The sequence below is a fragment of the Erithacus rubecula genome, assembly GCF_903797595.1.
Source record: "Erithacus rubecula genome assembly, chromosome: 3".
Classification (NCBI taxonomy): domain Eukaryota; kingdom Metazoa; phylum Chordata; class Aves; order Passeriformes; family Muscicapidae; genus Erithacus; species Erithacus rubecula.
Genome location: NC_136689.1, coordinates 20,379,473 through 20,397,766, shown reverse-complemented (window position 1 = coordinate 20,397,766; position 18,294 = coordinate 20,379,473). Strand labels below are relative to the sequence as shown.

At 38.3% G+C, this 18,294-nt stretch overlaps 1 protein-coding gene and 1 long non-coding RNA gene across 3 annotated transcripts in view; both read right to left on the bottom strand.

Moving 5' to 3' along the window:
* FAM171A1 (family with sequence similarity 171 member A1) overlaps nucleotides 1–18,294 on the bottom strand; it is an 85,718-nt gene that overhangs the window by 64,505 nt on the left and 2,919 nt on the right. The gene's annotated exons all lie outside the window — the stretch shown is intronic.
* Nucleotides 734–3,256, bottom strand: LOC306799998. The gene is made up of 2 exons (XR_013773732.1): nucleotides 3,139–3,256; nucleotides 734–1,309 (listed from the first exon to the last, which is right to left on the bottom strand). It is a non-coding gene; the product is annotated as an uncharacterized lncRNA (long non-coding RNA).

The window sequence follows — 18,294 nt, the reverse complement described above, 5'->3', positions numbered from 1 at the left end:
AGAAAGGTGAATGAAAACCTACTAATATAAAAATTCAGCTGTGTTTGGTCACACAGAAATACTTTTACAATGCCAAAAGTAAAACAAGATCCTTATGAGAAACTACTAACAGCTTTGATACTACAGGTTTGAGGACATAATCTGAAGAGGAACAACACTTAATCCTATTTAATACTAATAGAAGGTTATGCACAATGTTAATTTGTTAGAGAAAAAAGACCCAAAATACCTTCTGCAACAGTCAAATGTCAGCTTTGTAGAAAACAATTTTAACAATCCTGAATGTTCTTTGCAACAGCCTTTTCCCACCTCTTACAAATAAAGAGCAAAAGTAGTATAAAATGACACAATTTCCCTAACAAAACAAAATGACAAGAAACACAAACAAGAAATCCCAACACTGAAACGTAATTCAAGCAAGGTAGGGCAGCAGGTCATATGGATTAACCTGGGGATGGCAGAGTCCAGCCTTCAACCAACCAGCTTGAGTAAGAAACATCAAGAAATCTTCTCCTCCCTCCTCTTTTTTTTCCTCCCTTTCCCTTCTTTGAGAGTTTCACGAGTACCAGGATGAAGTGTTAGGTCACAGAAAGCTGAAATTCAAAAAAGAACACAGCAATCTGTACTAGACAAAAACTAAGTTAATTATGCCACAAGGTAAAAAATGCATGATTGAGCAAGTTCAAATGTAGTTCAAAAGCTAGGTAGGAATGAACATTATACAAACAAAACATAATGTTTAATAATTCATTTATTATCTCCAATCATCACACAGTGATGTTTAGATGAGTATTCAGGTTCCTCCTTTCTGGGAAAAGAAGAAAAAATTGAATGTAATGGAGCTGTGCCAGGTGGCACAAACTGACAGCAAGACAATAAAAATGCATGGCTTCACCAAGCTGTGAGCCCAGGCTAGCTATGACAACCTTTTCTGTACAGGTAAATAACATTTGCCTCTGATTAAGCAAAAGTGTAAGATGCTTTTTGATTGGGATCAAATACTGCTAGAACAGCTGCTCACTGCAGATACCAAAGGTGCATGAAACAGTGTCATCACAAACAGTAGCAGCAGATGAAGATGCTCATGCTCCATCTGCCTAGCACCATCCCTCAACTGATTATTACTCCTCCAGCTGAAGGACTGCAGAGTGCAATGTGAGCACACCTCACCCTGTCTGTGCAGCCAGGCAGTGACTCCATGCACCAGCACTGCTCAATGGCTTTGGTGAAAACCAACTGGAGTTATCTCAGCTGTGGAACAGGCATCTTGCAGTAACTGCTGCAACATCCAAAGCTGACTATGCTAGATCTGAAACAAAACCACAAAAATACTTTAAATTTAAGGAGGAAATAGTATAAGGAATATGTTATAAAACTGCTTATCAAATAAAATATAGATGCCAACACATATGGCACTAAAAGCATACAAGTCAGGGCACTACCACAGCTCAATATATATTAAATTCTACATAGCCAGAGCACTGAATAGACAGATGAAGTGTGAAATCAGTGTCCCTGAAGCCACAGGCAAAGGTAAAACATCCAAAATTTCTGGCAGCTCACCTGCAATCGTTGTTGTTTGTATTTTAACAACAAATGCTATGAAAGCAATACAAATCTACTCAAAATAAACTGGCATACTGTATACTTCTTGGTTGTGGTAGGGAATTAATTTTGAGGAACCATACAAGGCTTGATTTCCCAGACAGGTATCCTTCTACTGAAAAAAGAGTAAGGAAAAGTCCGACAATTTTCTCAAACACAGAAGTCTTTCCACTCTTTCTGGTCTTAACAGCACCAGCACCTTCCAGCCAAATACAACTTGGAAAAAACAGCTTTGAATGTGGCATAATCATGCTATAGGATGTCACAGTTTTTCCTCACTTCCTACTACACTGGAAAGATTATACTACAAGATTATCTACACTGAAAATACTCAAAAGCTGCCTGGAAATAGTCCTGGACCACCAGCTCTAGATGGCTCTGGCTAAGCAGGGAGATTGGACCAGAGGTACCTTCCAACTTCAACCATTATGTGATTCTATCTTCACACTATTTCAATGCCTACCTTCCCCTTATTTGATGGATATTACCCATCCTTATTTCCCTCCTTCTACTTACCTCAGTATTAACTTAACAAAGCTAAAGTCATAGCAAATGCACTGAGGTATGTACAAGTTGAAAAATCAACTTTGTCAGAGAAATGGATAAAATCTTCATGCCTGCAAGCTCTCTTTTTCAGTTTTCCATGGTGGTCTAAAATATTATTGATCTAAGAAATAGGGCCATGTACAAGGTCATTCATTTTGCTAATACTAGACAAGTAAATATGAGGAATTATCAGGTTCTAATTACCTTACCACCTGAATAAAATTTACCTTACCATACCAACTGATTAAAAATTAATTGGCTTCTTTTCTGAACACTTGTGGTTCTGTACTACTAAGTGTTTTCAGCATTCTGTTGGTATGACCCACATGCCAAATCTCTGGCTTGTAAAACTTTAAATTTACTCATTTTTTTTAAAAAAACTGGCTATTAGTGCAACTGCAACTTTCACTGAACTCAACCAGATGGATCAATGTTGGGTTACCCTGTCTATGCACATGGCAGTAAAGGCCAGTAAAATACCATATTTCATGGACTTTTAATATTTCAGTTGCTCTGGCAGATAAAAAGTATTGAAAAAATTGCACAGTATTAGTAATAACACTGAAATGCTTGGAAACATCCTCTGACTCATAGCAGTGAAGTCAAGCAGAACTCAGTTTTAAGATGAGGTCAGTGAGATTCAAAAAATGCTTACAAAGTATTTGCTAAAGAGATGAAAATCCAGTCTGTTCCAGCACCATCCTCCTACACTTTCACAGGGTTCATGATTCATATTCAGAACTGCATTCCAAACACTTTTGGTCAAACACAGAAGTTAACTGTGCTGCACTTCATTATCTTTCCCTACAAAGTGAGTTGTGGGCACATCTTGCACACCACCTGGAATTTCTGCAGTATTACACTCACAGATCGGAGGGGAGAGGGGCCACTTGGTATGATCCACAATAAAATACGGAATTTCACCTAGTCCTCACTTCTGTTCTACATACAAGCACCAGCTGCAACCATACAGACCAAGCTACTCACTCTGAGAACAACATGCAGTCATTCTGCACAGCAGAGAGGAGAAATGAGACAGCCACCCTTTACTTTCAGCTGGCAAATATTTGCTTTCCACATTCAGCAGGTAACAATTATCCTGCTCCAGGCTGAAAGCAAAGCAGACAAGGTAGACTTCTGAGACTAAAGCAGTGAGAGAAAAAAGATAAAAAATTTAAAAATCAGTAATCCAAGAGGTCAAGTAAGGCTATTGCTAGTGCCTATAACAGCTTTCAGAAAGTCAAATAAATAGAGATGACCAGCAAGGAAATCTGAAGTTAATGTAATATACAATCTCGAGACTATTAGCAAAAGTTATTACGTGTTCCAAAGTCTGCAAATGGCCCCCAAGGAAATAATTCTAAAATAATAATAATAAAAATTAACCAGAAATCACTAATTGCATTTATTCTGGAATAAGACCTGTATATTTCTTGGAATTAAATATCTGTCTTTCTATTAAAAACATCCATGTCTGTTCATGCTGGGTTTAAAACATGACCAGAAGACGTTTGCAAGATTAACACCCCTGCTATCATGTTTTAATTCTTTAAAGAATCACACATCTGATTCTCATCAGTTGACAATAAGGTCAATTTTTTTCATTTAAAGAAAAAAATGTAACTTCATTCCTCAGTCATAATATAAACCAAGAAAGAAACTAAGGAGTTAAAGCTGTTTGGCAGCTGTTATTTTAAACTCCTTTGGGTTTTACAATTTGCAGAGCATGTCAATTCCTCCACATTGTAACTTTTTTAAAACACCCAAGCGGAGGAATGTCACAGCACCATCATCTGCTATAAGTACAACAGTCAGAGATATGATACAGCAGAGGATCTCCTCCTCCAAATCTGTCACTTGTAATAAATTATGGTGTAGCCAGGAGCTGGTTGAGACCAGACAGACAGAGAAATCCAAATTAAGATAATATGTACAATCAGACATGACCTATATAGAAGTGACAGGTGAGGCTGAAGAGAGCAGTATGATTTCTTAGAGGGAGAAGATATGTATGGGTGAGAGACAAGGACAGAGCCAATGACTACTCAGTGAAAAGGACAAACAAGTATAAAACCTTTAGTACTGTTATTAAAAAGCAGCAGTTTGAGGCAGTATTCAAGCACACAACACACTGGATTCTTGTTAAAGATGCTCAGAAAGTAAAATCCAAATATGACACTAAAACCCTGCCACAGAAAATTTATCTCAGAGACAAGGTCTGCATTGCAAGACCTGCTGGGCAAGTGTCGCACAGCAATCAGATGCTGTCTTTGACCAGAATACCTAGAAGGTTTTGCACAAGTAAGAAAAAGAAATGCTTGTGTTTATAATTCTTCAAACAAATTCCCTTTTTCCCATAAGCTCATCTCTTCCACACCTCTTGAGAAAGACTATTCCATCACACAAACATCCCATCACTACATCAAGTCCCTATATCTGGGCAATAAAAACCCTCTCTCAAAGAGAGACCCAATGTGAACTGAATAAAGAAGTTAGCATTTAAAGGTAGATAAAACATACCCCCATAATTTCATCACCTTGAACTAAGTTTACTTCCTCTATTAGTATCCACTTTCATTAAGTCCAAGCTGTCAACATGAACTAGTAAACAATAAACTACCCTCCAGTTCATACTCAGTACTGCAGGACAGCAGCTCTGAAGCACACCCAAGCATGCCAGCCTTTGGCAGATAAGGGTGGACACCTTCACTTACCAGCTTAGAACAAGCAGCCAAAGCCAGTAAGACATCAGGAAGTACCTTTCACATTTTCTATTGTGTTTACCTCTTTCAACTATTTGCATTTTCAGATTAACATTTTTCCTGCTTCTACATTACTTATTTTTCTTTGTTGCACAGCTTACAGCTTTAGAAGGGGTCACAAAGCACAACTACTAGTATTTAGCTCCCTGGCTATTATCATTGCTTTAACGAAGTGATGGGACAATGATTGTGCTAAAGATGATTTATTGCTCCAAAAGGCATCAGACTTGAGGTCATGAGGTTTAGAGAAGCAAGAATTCAGCCATAGCCAAAGCAGTCACAGGTTTCTTCATTACAAGGCAATATATAACACTTTTATCCAAGAGAAAATTGCTACCAAGTTTATGTATTTTTCTAACTATCACCTTTACTTAATTCTGCCACATTGTGTATACTTTAATCCAATAAACTGCTGTCACGCCTACACACACGTACTTTTATTCTAACACTTAAAACTCGTAGCTTACCCTATATAATTACATTACTACATTATGAAACTCTTCACCATCTTATCTAATACAGTTTCTTACTTACTTAAGGCATATTCTTACTTAAAACATAAGCCTATAATTTTTCTACTTAATGTCTGTGTACTTTTATATTCACGTCAATCCAAGATTCTTCCAAGGCTTCAAATCAAACCCTTCAGTATCTGTGGAAGTTTCTACCTTTCCATTCCCCACACCTGGCAATGGAAACATTAAAAGCCACAACACCTTGGCATATTACAGCCAGCAGAACCCCAGTGGCAAGCTGGGGCCCTCATGCACTACTGCTATCTACAGGTATCTAAAAGCCAAGCAAAAAGTTACAACAGTGGTAAACAGTGAAAGCCCAGCATCAGCAAGTACTGAGAGCAAAACAATCAGACATTTGTCCCAAGCTCACACAGCAAGGTAAAAACCACTGCACAGCAGCCACCATTCTTCTGAACAGGAGCCAATAAGATGTATGTTTCTTAATTTTTCCCAATGAGTTCACAAAACGTTTGTAAGACCAGGTAAGGTAACTTCTGCAACACACCACTGGAAACAGGTCAGAGGCAAGTTCAAGTGAACTGCAATGCATAAAATGACTCCAGAATCGACACAAGGATGTGTTTGGATGGCCTCCAGAAAAAGGAATCAGGAAATAACTAAACAACTCTTAGCAAAACTCCCTGATGAACTAACTATTAATCTCTTTCCTACTTTGGCCTAAGACAACATAACAGCACACTGAGAATGATACATGTTCATCTCCTCTGAAAGTCAAGGTTATCATGACTATGTGAAGAAATACTACATGTGGCCACTCCACAAGGTGACTACACCAGAACTGCAGATGACTGAAGTCCTGTTGTCAAAAATTACAAGTATGGCAGAAGATTCAACTACCAGACATATTATAAATAGATGGCTTGGAGTGCTTACATATCATTAAAAAGAAGTCAAGGGCCTACTATGACTACCAAAGAGAAAAATCTACCAGTACTGATTTTCAGTAATGTAATTTACAGAGTAAGGCATCTGATTCAGCATCTGGTCAATATTTAGGGTATCATAACCACTCTACTTATCTTAATACAGATAAAAATATAAACAGTAGGTCAGTTCTCCATTTTAATGCTAAGTGTGTGTCTAGAAAGGACAACTTTTAATAGTATCAAAGTCACTATCACAGCCTAAAGGCTGAATGGTCTTGAGCTACTAAAATGAGAGAAAAAATTCTAAGTGCTATAGTTCTACATATAAGATCTAGAAGTATAATATTAAAATTCACTTTTTCTGATAAACTTGGAAATTTCTAAGAACTCCCAGTAATAGTCTGAGATACCATGAAAACTGCAAGAAAAAAAAAAAAAAAAAGCAAGCAGGAGCCAGCAATGTTTAACTAGAGGTCTCAGATTGTTTAAAAATCCTGAACAATGGAGTGCATATATTCATACACTCTATTAGTTCACATGCTTTCTATCTGCCAGCAAGGGTTTGTTGCAAATCTACTGCCATGAACAAGAAGGAACAAACACATCTGTATGCATTTGCTAGCCAAAACTGCTTTGAACAAAGCCAGTGAGCAGAAAAGATGACCCAACTTCTGGTGTTATTGAAATATCTGCAGCAATCCAAGGACAAAATAAGTATCCTGGAGAACACATTAATTTCACAGAATAATGATCATTTACAAAGGACAATCTCTGTAAGCTGTTCAAGGTACAGAATATCATGCCATGAACACATAACTGAAAATGGTGGAAAATGCATTACAGTTTTACTACTGTGAGGTAAGCTTTGATTCATACCATATGGCCTTACAAGACAAGCATATGTGCACATCTGCACGTGTGTATGAATGCTGAGGTCTCCAGCCAACTGCAGCCATCCCAGTTTCTTAGCAGAAGTAAGGAGAAGACAGAATTCCAACAGCTACATAGTTTTTCAAGAGTTGTTCAGAGAAACTAATCCTACTGACTCACAATATTTGTCTCAGAAACCTGGTAATTAAGACAAACTGAGACAAACTAAGATATGAAGATAACTAGGTATTATAGTAATACTAATTATTATGCTCATATTTGCTTTCCTCTTTACAAGGCTTAAAAAAATCCCTTAACAAAAGCAATTGCACTAACATGGAAATAATTTATGACAAGGAAAGGGATAAATGTACTTACAATTAAGTTATTTTTTTTTCCTATTCTTTTTAAAGTGGTACAAAACACAGTTTTTTATTTTGCCCTCAGGCAAGGTCCAGTGAATACAGAGCTACCTCATAAAAGTCACAGATCATCAGTTTGGGTTTAAAGTAACAAAAATGTTAAACTAAATATTATACTGTAAGCATGGAGAACATTGAAAAATGCAATTGGTTATCAGCAAAATTCCTGAAATCCACATTTATCACTGTTGTCTCACTCTCTGAATTAAAAATTGCTTCCTGTGGTATTTTCTGTGTTGTAACTACAGACAAGTATTGACTTTTTAAAAGCACCTTGAATTTGAGGTGTTTTATCCTCCTGCTGCTTCAGAGCATGAAATGAGATTCTGGTGTTATCTGCAATGTCAAATTTTGTGAGTATTTTTGAAATACAAATTTGTTTACAAGGCTAAGTTTTAAAATGTAGGTTATCTTCTGTCAAAATGAAATAAAGTTAAAAATTAAGCTCAATTCAGAAGGAAAGGGAAGGTGAAGGAAAGTGCAAGAAAAAAAGGAAGAAGGATCTTAGTATTCATAGCTGGAATCCATTCAAACTTCATTTCCTATGTAGGAACTTTCATGCCTTCCTATTACCTTCATGCCTTTTATTTTTGCTCCCTTTTTAAAAATCTTCTTAGTTTCATGTATGTTTACATACATATATTCAGAAACAGAGCTTGCCACTCATTTTGGGGACAAGTTGCTGTGTAAATTCTAAAAAAAACAACCTCAGATTTGAACATTAGTGTAACAGGTGGGGCTCCCTGCCTGCCCAGGAGGCTGAAAGCAAGCCCAGACTGCTGACACACCACTGGGCTGCCCATTGCCAGGCACCTTTCTGGCTTCACCCTTCACACTCAGGCAAGTGTGACAAAGCAAAGCATGGAACTGCAGGGAGAGGCAGAATAAATCTGAACATTATTGCACAAGGGTCCAAGAAGAAGCTTTATTACTAAGTATCACTTAATTCATTAAAAGTTCCCTAACCACTTAAGTAAAAATGGCATGAATTAAAAATAAACTCTTGTGTGGGCTTGATTTACATCCCAGCCTTGACCTAGAGAGTGTATCATCACGGTCACTGCACTTTCTCTTTAACTCCTGACCTTATTTTATGCTCAACAGACATACCCTCCTCATCCTGTTACTAGAGAACAAGCAATGAGCCTTTCTTTTCCAAAGACGATATATTTTTTCATTAATTTGAAATTTTATTACTTTTATTGTACACTCAAGAAGCTTTAAGAATAACTTAAAAATTGAACTTAGCAAGAGAAAGTGCTATTCTTTCTGGCAAACATACCCATTGCTTTCAAAGCCTTTGGGCTGTTAAAAGCTCTTGTGAATGTTAACATTTGGAGTAATGAAGGCTGCATTCTACTATCTCCATGAAGACACACCAGAAAGTAAGCAATGACCTGCAACCCAACAATGTCAGATACCATTTGTTTATAGCCAGCCCCTAGATGCACCAAGGCTCTCTTAGGATGGATTGTTTTGAGTATATCCTTACTAGCTGTTAACCTGTACAGCAGTAGAATGGCATGAAGTTATAGTGAGGCCATGAGATTTTCTGCCCCATGTCAGCATCATGGTAAGGAAACAGTGCTGTACATTTACTTTTCCTCCCATTCAATATATTCCTTCTTGGAAATGCTAACATCATCACAGGCACACAGAGTACCTGAGAGAGCTTGGCCATAAGAATTTAAGCTTTAATATTTTACCCCATGCAGTCAAGCTAGGGGTAAGGGAAGATGACATTTGATTACCCCGAGCAGCTAACTGATGCAAGGCTTGGTCTTCAAATGCATCAGATATTAAAAAGCATCTTTGTTTATGTGCAATTATCTATGGTAAGCAAAGATTCTCTACTGCTCTGAAGGAACCCACGGGTCTATCACTTATTAATGAGTTTCACCTATAAATTTTTTAATTTTTTTTTTTCACCACAGAAAAATGAAAGTACGCTTTAAAGCATGCATTAACTTGCACATGGGAATAACCACTACTTTTCTAGGAGCCTACCACAAACACTGCTCTACTCTGTTTGCCTAGCCCCTCACCCCCTCAAAACTCAAGGCTATTTTTCTGTGCATAGAAAGTCTTGAGACTTAACACTACTCTGACCCCCTATCCAATGACAACATCTGCTGAGAGGGCTCACTCAGCTCTTTAAGCAGCAATAGTAAACCATGCCTTAAAAAAACCCCAAATAAATGAAACAACCACTCCAAGACTCACTGAAAGATTACATACAGGTAAAATTACTAATTGAAACATCTTCACCAAGACTCTGAACATAGCTAAAGAATGGCAAGTAGTTTTTGCTGAGGTAGAGCTTCATAGAGCAGGTTAAGTATTCATATCCAACCTTAATAAGCCTTATCAAATGTCTGGAAAAACTAATGGTTTTCAACAAGAACTTTAGTGTGGTAGATCCTCTTCCTTCAACAACTGATTTTTAAAGTACTTTTACTAATTTAATATTCTTAAGCTCACTGCAGTTACAGCTTACAGCAATAAGCAAACCTGAAATTCATCCCATTTTAAGTTCTAGCTCCTACTGCTTCAGGCTGCTTGAAGCAACTGTATATTTATTTTTCATGTAACATGCTAACAACAATATTTACATAGACTAAGTTTAAAACCATAGTTATCTCTAAAAAGTTTTAACTAGCAGTATACTAAACAAATCCCTTTGTTCTTATAGGATAGTTAACTTTTGAAGAAAATTATTGTCTTTAAATTAAGATTTTTATGGTTCAGAAAATGTAACAGTCCCCACACACAGGTTCACCACAAAACAACAAAAATACAGCTCTCATTCCAAACATGTATTCCTGGGTCCTGTAAATCATACCTCATGAACCTAGAGACTGGCTCAAGCTTAAGTTATTTGCCAGGACTTCAACTGCTGAAATAAAACGCGAATATTGCAGAATATTTTGGGTACCAGCAGTAAAGAAAAAAGAGCTAGCATATTGCCTTGCTTCACTGTTTGTCAATGTTATTTCCTTACCCCTAGCCTTTTTAATTACTGTAATATTTGTCCAGGTCAGCTTACTACTCAGCAAGTTTTAAAACTTGCCAGGACCACAATGCAGACAGAAGTAAAGAAAGTTCCCATGTTGAGCTGACGGCTCCCATTCTGCAAAGATGATGCAAATCCTGGACAAGTCCATCCCCTCCTGCCCAGGTGTGCTCCTGCCCTTGTCCACTTCACCCCTGCAGACTGTCACTCCTGTCTCCAGAGCTCCTGGACACATCCATTTCCCTAGCAAATACCTGCCCAACTCCAACAGAAATGGCCATGAACACTCCCTAGCACACCTGCCTGCCTGTCATCAGCAAAAAAAAAAAACAAACCTCTCAAGATAAAAGAGAGCCAACACAGGGACTCAAGGAGGAAGGGTAGGATAAAGAGTTAGAAGTTCTTATCTCTCAGCAGACAATCTAATCTTGGAGACAACAATGCAAAAGCCCAGTAGCTAAGGCAAGTAAGGCAATTAGCTGAAAGAAGGTGGGAATCACTCTGGATGGCAGACAGATCAGAATGACCAGACGCTAGGAAGTATCATGGCTAATCATCTCAAATCCTGTGCTGAAACTTGAAAGCGACTCTACCAGAAGACTACGGTCACTGTCAGTACTGCCCCCGTGTTCCTTTAGTATTCAAATGAACTAATGAATATATTATTTCCTCTCAAGCCATTTAGAGCATCCAGAGAAAAGATAGCTCACCTGTTGCCCTACAACTGGAATAAAGACGTGTGAGACTCGAGTTGTCACAGTAAACTTGAGCTGAAACTGTGGATGGAAGTCTGTTTAAACTTCCACGCAGGGTACAAACTGGAAATCCTAGGCAGGGACAAAAACCCGTTCTGACAAGAGAGACTTGCACCTGAAAGTGCCTCAAATCATGTGCCAGCACCCAGGTCCAGGTCTGCCAGTACCAACTGTGCAGGTTTTTCTCTACTGCAAGCAAATTGGTTTTTCAAAAAATTCTTTATGCTTTTATTTTGAGCAATGTGACAGTATTTTATTTCCAGGTAAGACCAGCTTCCTTTAAGCAGTAACTTTTAAAACAGTTACCTTTCTAAACGCTGTGCCTTATGCTTCAGTTCCACAAAAAAATTGTAATCCTGCATCAACTGGCACTGCTGCCATGAAGTCCTGGTTTTCCCTTACTAGCTCCTCCTAGCCCTTTCTGCTGCACCAGCAATAGCATTTGATGAATCCAGTCAGGGAAATGATCCAGGTGAAGACTGAGCTGATGCACACAGGAGTTTTCAGTTGGATAATTTCCTTAATCTGGTTTACCACATTGCTACACAAATGCCAGTATGAGAAAACAGACAAAGATGAGAGTAACAATGTAATTTAATTCAGAATAAATCAACCCCTGGGAATACAAAGCTAATTAAAAACATGGCAAAAACATATAGGCAAGTCCAAACAACTCTACAAGCCTCCTTACTTGTTTCTGAACTTCTTGTTTATTTACTCTTGGGAATGAAACACTTAGGTTCATAAGCATAATGCTATGAAGACAAATGGTTTAGAAATGTAAATAGACAATAACTCTTGTTTGAATCTTGCTATGAAAAGCACATAACCCAGCCAGGTAATCCAAGAGTGTGTTCCTTCACACAGTTTATTACACTGTATATATTCAGTAGCTCAAGGCCAAGCCACAGGGCAACACTGAGGGAGGCAACAGTGAGGGAGGATTCATCTGACTAAATGGGAACTCAAATAGTGTTGTGTAGGCTGCCAGGCTCGTCAGTGGAGATTCACACCGTGGATATTCATCAACCCAAATGTGCTTACTCCAGGTGACAGGAATGATGCTTGGCTCCATTAGCTGAGATTAGATCTTCTTATCTGTAAAAGGACCCTGGGCAACTCACTACAATGCAGACACTTGAAGACTGCAGACACCCAAGCCAGATGAGATGCCTCCTATCCTGGATGCAAACTGCATATCTCTCACATGAGAAGTACCTAATATGTACAGACAGATATGAGATATTTGGATCTTAACCTTTCACAGTACAGTGAAGAGGAAGAGGGCTGGACAAAACTTCTGATATGGTCATTTCCTTGCAGCAGCAGTACAAATGCAACTTTTACCTTAATTTGGAGCTGTTTTCTTAGCAAGTCTCACAAAATCACCTGAGAAATACTTGCTGCTGTGTTAGTACACACCTTTGCTTATAAAGGATGAAAGACACCATGTTTCCATACAGACAATCACAAAGGTGGGATGAAACAGAAGCAAGAACTCAATACCACTACCACTTCTGTTAATCAATGCAAGAAGAAAGGGCTGTTTTCTTTAACAAAGCAGGAGCACTTCATTTACTTCTACCTCCTATTTATCTCAGCATTTGTGGAGCGTCAAGGTGAGCTCCCCTTTACTGCTAAACGCTGTTACTGTATTATACCTACCACATAGTACAGCAGCTCTCAGCAGTCCTGCAGCTACAACTAACTGGAAGCATTATGTACCCCAATGGATTCAGCTTCTTTGTTGTCCCCAAGCTGAAAGGATGCTGCTACTTCCTTCCCCTTGGCTTCCGCTTCGCGCTCCATTTCCTCTCTGCAAACTTCAGCTGCCACTGTGCCTCCTCAAAGCCCTCGGGCAGAGAGGCTGATGTGGCCCCTGCAAGTGACTCCAGCTCCAGCAGGGCCTGTGTGGTGCCCCTTACACTGTTATGTGCTCTGGCCCCTCCATCTGGAAAGCACCCACGACAGCAGCAGTTTGCCATGGTGCAGCTCCCACTCAGTAACTGCCCATGCATGAGGTGTACAGGTAATGAACAAAGACAGCAATGAGCTCCCTAGGATGCCTCCACTGAATGACATGGGCAGGGACAGCTCACAGAACTGCAAAGAGTAGGAGCAGGAACAATTAAAATACAATACAATAAACAATAGCTATGGTGTTGGATTTCCAGGGACTTTTGTGTCCTGCCAGCATAAATTGCTTCTACTCAAAACACATTTTGATATCCACTGCAGTTCTGTTTAAATATACCAAATCCCCCAAGTAGTAGTGATGACCCCTAAGTAATAGGGAGTCAAATTTAGAGACTATACTGTACATAAATAAATTTTTCCTTCAGTTTTTCCTCAAGATCTGTTGCTCTTCAAGCTAGCAAGAGTGGCATGGGTGTACCTGAATGAGAACATCAGCATTTTACAGAAATGAAAATGCTGCTCTATGTTGAAACATGCTTAAAAATACTCTTTCCAATGGCTCAGACATGCCATTATGTCAACTGTGATTGTCTCTTACTATTTTAAAGTGAAAGATTCAATGCACTTAGAAAAACCAACAAGAAATTATAATATGTTCACATTTTTATGGCTCTGCATTAAAAAATGCATACATATTTTCCAGTTTCTAATAAAACTAAAAATGGTATTTGTAAAAAGCATGTGTATAATTCTTATTACCCATGCACAGCAAGCCAGATATTACATTAACTGAAAGCTTAATGTAAACCAGCCTTCAGGATAACGTTTCTGGAATTTCTGAAGGAAGAAGAAAAAAATCACTCTGTGCTCTCTGGCACTTCCTAAAACAAAATGTTTTAGTGTACATTACTAACATGTATTATATTAGTATCATTACACTGATTCTTTCTACTAAATACAACCATTTACACAGACTTCTTGCCTCCCTTATTTTTGCTCTCTGGCACGTATATGGTAAAACCACTGGGACCTGTGGGAGAAGCAGAATACCAACAGCACAGCTCTCTCAGGAGCTGCCTTTCTTTGAATGTAAAAGAACAGATATATATACTGGAGAGAGGGTAAATTGATCTTACCAAAAATGCAGCTTGCATAAGGTAATGAATGTATAAGCCAACAGAAATACTGAAAGTGCATTAATTTGATTTCAAGTTGCATGTATTTCTGAGAGATTAGTTTGCCTGTGGCTGACTGGAAGAACACTCCCTGAGTTATTGAGGTTCACAACAACTATCCAATGTACTGGAATTTGAGATGTGGAATAGAAGCATCACTCCCAACCACACTGCTATTCAATGGTGAGATTTCAAGCAGGGCTGTTAAGAAATGCCATTTAAGCTGAACCTCCAACCTGCCAGGTACAGCACACTCCTATAATGAAATGACCAAAGCAATTCTTTGGCATGCATTTTCTTCTTGGTTTTCTTCCTGTGCCAAACCTAGTTTTGCCCACAGAAGACAAGAGTAAAAAAGTAATCTGAAGTTTGTAATAACAGGAAGCGGAATGATATTTCTGTTCCTCCATTTACCAAAACCACTGGAGATTTCTAATATTTTCAAAAAATCTAAAATGCACAATTCTACTTCCTCCCTAGGACACAAACACATATAGCCAAGCTTCTGTTAAGCATTACAATTAAAAATTGCAAAATTGCATTTCATTGCTACCAGAAACTGCTATTTGAAGCCATTCACTTAGCCAAAAGCCAACACAGCCATCCACAAAGGCTTCATGAACCCAGTTTACTCTCAAGCAGAAAAAGGCACCTGTGTGGTGTTTAAAAAAAAAAAAAAAAAGACAAAAATAAGGAGAAAGGGAGAAACACATAGCAATTAACACTACCTCAAGACACAAACAGGCAAAAAAGACACAAGACACCAAGTGGGACTGCAGGGAAAGCCAGCATATGAATTTATCACGCCACAAGTGCACACACACACATTATTAAAGGTAAGTTGGATCACTTAGTGTAAGGTATTACAAGCCAAAAGGGTGAACACAAATGCTCAGGAGAAAATGAATGCAGTTTTAAACCCTCAGATCACCTAGGTAACTTGTTCATCTGACTGGGGGAAATCAGTTTCTAGGCATTTGCAGGCATACAAGCCAAACATGAAAAGAACCCAACCAAAACCTAGTGCTTACCTGGATCTGATAATCGATAAAATCAACAAACACCTCACCTTCATTAACATTTTACAGCACTATCTAGTACTGAGTAAACAATTGGCTGCTCCACTAAAATAAAGCAATGTCTTTTGTACAGCTTTACAGCAATTTAGCTTCTACTCTGAGGAGTCCATTTGTGGTCTCAATGAAATAAACCTTTGGATTTGATGATCATTAGTAATTTGCAGCTGAATGAGAAGAGACAGTATGGCAGTGCAAGAGGAGAGAAAGACTATAAAGACTATTTCTGCAGCATCTAAACTTTAGCATCACTGTTAAAACTGCAAGCTTGAGATAACCAGTTTAAAAATAAACAAAAAAAAAAAAACCCAACACAGAACTGGAGGGTCTTCTCAGAGCTGTTACTGTGCTGTCCAGAAAAGCAGACTTTGCAGAATGTCCAGCTGAAATGGCTGTGAAATTAGCTTCCATGAAGTAATGGAATGGCTGCTTACAGGAAGGCAATTCCAAATGGCAGCACTCAAGCATCAACCCTCCTGTCCTCCAAGCATACAGAGGGAAAAAACACAGCAGATTCCAACTAAGCAGAAACATCTGAATTTTTATTCACCGTCATACTGGAAAAATAATTATCTACCTAATCTCATTCTGGGATTGTGAAGGTGGGATATCCTGAGTATATTCATCTACTAATAGGCTAGTATTTGCTATTTATTATTCAAATGTTATTTTATTATCATAACTTCCTAATTTTAAACAACTAATAAAATAAGAAGACCAACTGAAATACCAGTTAAAACCAGCACACATTGCAGCAGACAAAAATAATGCCAGATTCTGGCAGTAAAACAGAATATTCTAGGATTTCTCTAAAAAGACCTCTGGAGCAGCTACAAATGAATGATCCTCATCTTCTACTGAGAAGCAAAGCTTACAGGCAATAAAAAAATTTTATCCCCTCCCAAATTACTCTGATTATGCTTACATTCTCCCTGTGTTAATGTTACAACTCCATATAACTTTTAAATTCCTATTTGCCAGGGGTCTGTTGTTAGGTTTTACACAAGACCTATTCATGTGAAAAATGTGCACCGTGTATTTTGTGTACTCACCAAACAAATCACCAGTGCCAATAGGAATTCAGCTTAAGGGTTAGTTTGGGGGCTTGCTTGTTTGTTTCAAAATTTACACACATTCATGTCAGCACTAAAAGAAACTGAACTTATGGAATACCTGTCAGAACAATTTAAAAACCCAAACAAAACCAAAACCAAACAAAAACCCCACAAAACCATAATTTAGTCCTCATCTGAAATACCTGTCAGGTTTTATGTACTTGAGATAAGTTATAGATGTAAAGGTTCTATAGGGTATCTCCATGGACATCTAACAGCCTCACTGCTGGGGGTCCAACTTTCACTGTTGACAAAAGTGAACAACTCATCTGAGAAATTTACCATAATAAAGCAAGTTACTGAAACTTCGAGGGTAAATCTGTGACCTTCATAGGCCACAAGAGATCTGCATTAAAAAGTCATTAAATTTTCTAAATACAGTGCTAAGTGCAGAGCTTAATAACCAGTACTTCCATATTCACAAATTATGTAATCAGTCTGGCTGGGGAGAATCTGAAGCTGGGACTGTCTGAACATATGTCTGAGACCAATGAAGCACAGAAATGTTTGATGCAAAGCATCCCTCATCATCCCTTCCTTAAACAGAACACTGACTACAAATCCCACCTACAAAAAGCACCAAATCCAAGACCTATTTATTTGGTCTGTTAACACAGACATGGAACATCTTAACCAAGTCTCATTTGATCTGTCCCACAATGAGGAAGATTCTCCATCCCAGTCTCATGTAACCAGTCCAACAATAAATACTGCAGCTGAAGCAATTATTCCCTAATGGCATGCTCTGACTTTCTAGCCTCTACCTTTATTTCAATCATTTGCTTTCCAACGAGTCCATTCACAGCCACAAAGGAAGGGACAGTCATCTGCAAACACCCCTGAACTTTGGCAATGGCCCTTTACTTGCAGCTACAATGGTGATGAGGTACTAAAAGGGCAAGAGGGAAAAACAGCTAGTTTAGGTTTTACAACCATTTACTGTGATGTGTGTATACCAACTGGGAATGTACCTGGCATTAAAACTTTCTTCCCTAGAAAATCATCACACCTGATGTTCAGGAAGCTATTCAAGGCTACAAGGTGGCATCACATAAACTTCGAAAAAGATTCACAGTAAGGAGGTGGTAACTAGAAAGCTGATATGAGATCAGCTCTATGTATCTATCCCCTGGTACCAATGCATATATCCAAAGAGTGAAGACTGGGCTTGTAATCAGGCTTTGGAAAGTGATATCAAGAAAACTCAGATGTTTTTATATGGAAGACAAAATTAGGTATTTCTATTTCGATAAAGATGTTCTCAACTCACTGAGAACATAGCTGTTATTACTCAAATAATCAGCCTTCAGTCTTGATGTGGCTGTAGCAGCTCCAGACAAGCCTTTCTATGCCACCTGAATTGAGCTTGACAAAAGAAGACAAGTTCAGCAGGGCAGATGAAAGGCACTAATTCTGTCAATATCTTACCACTTTGATCACATGAAGGAGATTGTCCATATGATACAAAAATTACAGTAGATTTTGATATTATCTTGGTACCTGAAGTGCTAGTTTCATGGGCCCCACACACAGCTCTGTTTTTCTGCATGCTTATCAATAAAATCAGTATAATGTGAGTTTAGTGGCCTTTGAGTTTTAGTTAGTGGTTCTTGTTCCAGAACAGCTATTTTTG